Genomic DNA, 5857 nt, shown 5'->3' on the forward strand with positions numbered 1-5857 from the left:
CACGTTGACACGCTTCTCGTCGGCTTTAGTTTGGTTTGACAACGATTGTCTTGCAGGGCAAGCTGACGCTATATGCCCCTGGTTTCCACATCTATAGCAAGTAATTGACCCAGGTTTAGAGTCAGATAAGCGCCCAATACTAGATCCTTGTTGATTCTTTAAGTAGTTTTTCATGGAGCGGAGGTCAGCTATCTTGTGGCCAATTTTTCCACAAAAGTGGCACTTAACATTTGGGTGTAGGTGAGCTCTTTTGCTGGTAGAATTTTCTGGAACGGGATGGTCCTTCCTCTTGCCATACGAAAACGCTCTTAGCTCGTTCTGCAACTCTTTGCGTGTTTTGACAGTAGTTGTGAACACAGTGCGTTGCAGCCTACCATCTATATTTGCAGCATGTGCCAGGGCAACAGACACTGCAATTTCTTCTGCGGTCATAGACTTCCATTTTGCCATAAGTGTTGTTATTAATCGGCTACCATACAGCGCAAGACATTCGCCGTCGTTTGGCCGCCCGTTTAATACATTAAAGACTGTTGCTGCTGGCGTCTCATTGCCTTCATACTGCTGAAGGAACATTTCTTGGAATTGGCTCCAAGTCATTCCGGCGAAACAAATTTGTGACAGCCAATTAGAAGCACTCCAATGATTTGGTTAAGGCCATGAGCAAAGCACTGCCATCCAGAGGATTTTCTCCTACAATAAGGTCCACTGTAGAGCACCAAGTGGCTGCACTTGAACCGGCGGACTCAGGGTTGAACTTGGGTAGTACAACTACTTGTGTAGTCTGCGAGCCCCTCACGGCATTTACAATTTCCAATACATTACGATGCTGCATTTCTAAAATTGTGGACAGGCGATCATCAGTGATGGCTTGGGGCTGAGGCGATCCCACTTCTGAAGTCGGGAAGTTAACTGTTTCGGGGTCCTCTGTTGCCGCGCTCCGCCCGCGAGTCGTACACTTCCTCGGTTGCGACATATTCACGCGTCTGCTTTCTCAGAGTTTTCAAACATAAGTGCCCCGTGTACATTTCAACATCGCTCTATCTCGCTTGATACATGCTGGTCCGAACTCACCACAGGACAAGCATTTGTCTCACTCTAACGCATCGTCGAACCGAGGCTATGTAGAACAGAGCAAAATCCGTTAAACTCGCATAACGGAACACAGCGATCAAAAAGAAACGAAGACAAGAACAGCTCGATACGAATTTTATTTAATAGAGATGACATGTCCATTAGAGATGGAACATAGAAAATAAAAATAAGACTAATAATGATGCGACATATATTTAAAGAATTTAAAGAAATTAAATTATCAAAAAATATTTGATGTAGTCAGGAAAACACTTTTGGAAACTCTTTTAACATAAAATTAAATAAAAAACTGAATTGAATATTTTATTGAATAATATTATTATTATACCCAGGTGATTACCACGTTTAACGAAAAGTATGCTTTGCTACTCGAATGAGTGCTTGATATGACCAGCTTGGACCGAACACTTTGAACCAAGTATTTAGAGGAGAGGTGTATGAGGTGTATTAGTAGGTGATAGCTGGCCATATCAACGCACTGCGGAATCTGTTTAATTGCAACAACAATATATCGTACAAACATTTCTGCTTTCTTTTGTGTGGAGTTAAAAAATCACGTCATCCCTAGAACATTGAAGCGCTTGACTTCGGAATGCCGGAGCGAGGAGGAGGACTAGCTGACCGAGGATTCGATATTCTTTGGTGACTTGGGCGATTTAAGTGGCATCAAGGCCTTCTGGTGCAACCGAAAGCATAGGGACTGCAAGTTCAAGCGCTTTGTTTAGAAAACAACCAGGACTATATTCGGAGAATTACTTACCGTGGGTCGCCCAGGGGCGGTCTCAAGTTCGGCAGCTGCGTTAAGAAGATGTCCGGGAAGCTGGGCTCGAACATGGCTGTGTATCAGTTTTAGGATGGAAGTAGTTTTTACAGCGTGGGCAGTAGATCTTCACCGTTGACTTGCCCCGCACATCGCTGAGGCCCACTGGCAGGGTGTTCTTCCTATTACAGGAGATATTCGGACACGATTCAAAGTCTCCTCTCATATAGTTTCGGTGCATATCATTCACGCCACGCTCCGACCTGATGTATCGGGCGTGAATCATGCCGTACCACTTTTTCTCATCGTCGTAGAACAAGCCCGAGGAACTGTCGAACGCCGGCTTCAGGATCACGTCCAGTGCTGGCTGAAGTACTCCAGGCCCATCTGGTTGAACGTGTCCTGAAAGTAGTTGGTGGGCACGTGGCAGAGGAACTCGTTGCCCTTGATTCCGAAGAACCAATTGATCCAGCTGCTGTTGTTGTTGTTGTTATGGGTTCAAGATTTTACTGTGACTTGCTATAATTTCTATAGGAAAAACCTAGTTACTTACGGGCTCGACATGTTGCCAGTTCACTCGTTCACAGAAATATGACTTGTAGACTTCAAAGTCATCGTCTTTTTCTTTGACAGGACCAAAGACACTAAAATAACAAGATGAATAACGCCATACGATTTTTTCGCCGTGGCTCTAGAGGTGGCTCCAGGCTCTCTCGAATTTTTGTTAGCGAGAGAGCGGAGAGCGCTACAGCGAACAGCTCTTTTCCACGCATACAGTGATAGCAGACAGCTGTATGTGTGCACACGTATGCTCATGCATTGTAAATTTGACAAAATATGCCCTTCACCTCAGAAGTTCTTAGACTTTAAATCTATATTATTTTTGATCAATTGGCACCATGCGAAAAATTCTTGTTTTGCATTGCCTTAACGTTATTATTATTTGAAAATAGATTAGAAATAGCCAAATCTATGTACACATTATCACAAAATAAATTAAAAAAATGACTATATAAGAATATTTGTCATTAGAGTATTAATCTTGCGTCGTGTGTAAAATTAGTTAGGCAATAATCGTTGAGTGCTTGTGTCCGCACTTCGTCCCTCAAGATATGACCAAAACAAAGACACTAGAATAATTCTAGTGTCTTTGATATGACTTTTGCAATAAACCGTTATATGTTTATTTATTTTATAAATTTATTTTTATGAAATATTTATTTCTGAACGTAATGTCTTCTTTTTAGAAAATTTATGAAATTACAGTAACTATAATAATTTCTATTGTACTTCCTTAAATTATTTAGTACATTTATTAAGTCATTTGACTTAATATCATGTAACATTTAGATTAAAAGTGTTTCAAAAAAATATTTCGATTTTAAAAGATTGTCAGATGAGAGACAAATTAGAATTAAACATAAATATAAATGTGTAAACGGTAGCTAATTCGAGCGGCGATTTTAACAAACGAATTTAAAAAGCTTTTATTTTTTTAAAAATTATTTTATTTTATCATATTCCTACGAAATTGGAAAAAAATACCCTAATATGTACAATGTAAATTCGTTTCTTCGATCAGAATTGATTTCGGCCCGAAAATCGTCTTCTACCACAACACGCACACATATACGCGTTCTCGTCTCTTGTTTTTACTCACACAAGCAAGCAAATTCTATTTTTAGGTTTCTTACGCTCTCAGCGGCAGTGAGCGGAAAGAGAGTAATTTTGGCCGTCACCAAAAAAGTGGCTGCATAGTGCCAAACCAATGTATGGCCGTTACGCATCTTGGTATTCTAGTGTCTTTGGTATTAATCTTGCGTCGGGTGAAAAATTAATTAGGCAATAATTGGTGAGTGCTTGTGTCCGCACTTCGTGCCTCAAGATATGACCAAAGCAAAGACACTAGAATAATTCTAGTGTCTTTGATATGACTTTTGCAATAAACAGTTATATGTTTATTTATTTTATAAATTTATTTTTATGAAATATTTATTTTTCAACGTAATGTCTTCTTTTTAGAATATTTATGAAATTACAGTAGCTATAATAATTTCTATTGTACTTCCTTAAATCATTTATAAAGTCATTTGACTTAATATCATGTAACATTAAGATTAAAAGTGTTTCAAAAAAATATTTCGCTTTTAAAAGATTGTCAGATGAGAGACAAATTAGAATTAAACATAAATATAAATGTGTAAACGGTAGCTAATTTGAGCGGCAATTTTAACAAACAAATTTAAAAAGCTTTAATTTTTTTAAAAATTATTTTATTTTATCATATTGCTACGAAATTGGAAAAACCTACCCTAATATGTACAATGTAAATTCGTTTCTTCGATCAGAATTTATTTCCGCCCGAAAATCGTCTTCTACCACAACACGCACACATATACGCGTTCTCGTCTCTTGTTTTTACTCACACAAGCAAGCAAATTCTAATTTTAGATTTCTTACGCTCTCAGCGTGAGCGAGCGGAAAGAGAGCAATTTGGGCCGTCACTAAAAAAGTGGCTGTATAGTGCCAAACCCATGTATGGTCGTTATGCATCTTGTTATTCTAGTGTCTTTGCCAGGACTCTGTCATGCCCTTGCAGATGGGAACTCTAGACTCGAAAATTCGTTTTATGTTCGGCTGGCATAATAAGTATTAGTTCTTTTATTTCATAATAAGTTCCCCGACGTGCCGGGGAAAATCTTTGGGGCTGGGAAAATGTACTGCCAGTTTTCCCCCCAAGGCTGTCCCTTAGGTCCGGTCAGGGTTTCCTTCGATTTTCCGTTTTGAAGCAACGTTCTTCCAAAAAGGCAATAAAGTGCGTTTAAATTTACGCGCGAAATCAATCTGGTATGTTGGAAATTAACCAAAAACAGCATGGAAAATCAAACTAAAATACGAAGTTGCCAGTATTGAATACTCTACAAAAAGAATTACATAAAAATGATGGAATCAAAATTTTAATTTTATTTTAAATTGAAAATAATGTTTTAACCTTCTACTCACTCCTATAATACATTAAAACAGAATTTGTATATTTAAAGAATTTAAAGAAATTAAATTATCAAAAAGTATTTGATGTAGTCAGGAAAACACTTTTGGAAACTCTTTTAACATAAAATTAAATAAAAAACTGAATTGAATGTTTTATTGATTAATAATTTTATTATACCCAGGTGATTACCACTATTAACGAAAAGTATGCTTTGCTACTCGAATGAGTGCTTGATATGACCAGCTTGGACCGAACACTTTGAACCAAGTATTTAGAGGAGAGGTGTATGAGGTGTATTAGTAGGTGGTAGCTGGCCATATCAACGCACTGCGGAATCTGTTTAATTGCAACAACAATATATCGGACAAACATTTCTGCTTTCTTTTGTGTGGAGTTAAAAAATCACGTCATCCCTAGAAGAACATTGAAGCGCTTGACTTCGGAATGCCGGGGCGAGGAGGAGGACTAGCTGGCCGAGGATCCGATTTTCTTTGGTGAGGACTTGGGCGATTTAAGTGGCATCAAGGCCTTCTGGTGCAACCGAAAGCATAGGAACTGCAAGTTAAGCGCTTTGGTTAGAAAACAACCAGGACTATATTCGGAGAATTACTAATCGTGGGTCATCAAGTTCGGCAGCTGCGTTAAGAAGATGTCCGGGAAGCTGGGCTCGAACATGACTGTGTATCAGTTTTAGGATGGAAGTAGTTTTTACAGCGTGGGCAGTAGATCTTCACCGTTGACTTGCCCCACACATCGCTGAGGCCCACTGGCAGGGTGTTCTTCCTATTACAGGAGATATTCGGACACGATTCAAAGTCTCCTCTCATATAGTTTCGGGCATATCATTCACGCCACGCTCCGACCTGATGTATCGGGCGTGAATCATGCCGTACCACTTTTTCTCATCGTCGTAGAACATGCCCGAGGAACTGTCGAACGCCGGCTTCAGGATCACGTCCAGTGCTGGCTGAAGTACTCCAGGCCCATCTGGTTGAATGTGTCCTGAAAGTAGT

The 5857-nt window shown here is 39.4% G+C and overlaps 2 long non-coding RNA genes across 2 annotated transcripts, besides 1 other annotated feature; both read right to left on the reverse strand.

Annotated features, from left to right (window-relative positions):
* Positions 1-1293: 1293 nt before the first annotated feature.
* On the reverse strand, positions 1294-2482 carry Su(Ste):CR42438. The gene has a single exon (NR_125438.1). It is a non-coding gene; the product is annotated as a Su(Ste):CR42438 (long non-coding RNA).
* Positions 2483-2488: 6 nt separating this feature from the next.
* Positions 2489-4426: a mobile genetic element.
* Positions 4427-5857, reverse strand: Su(Ste):CR45795 (Supressor of Stellate:CR45795). The gene has a single exon (NR_133546.1). It is a non-coding gene; the product is annotated as a supressor of Stellate:CR45795 (long non-coding RNA).

Source organism: Drosophila melanogaster, chromosome Y (assembly GCF_000001215.4).
Source record: "Drosophila melanogaster chromosome Y".
NCBI classification, from domain to species: domain Eukaryota; kingdom Metazoa; phylum Arthropoda; class Insecta; order Diptera; family Drosophilidae; genus Drosophila; species Drosophila melanogaster.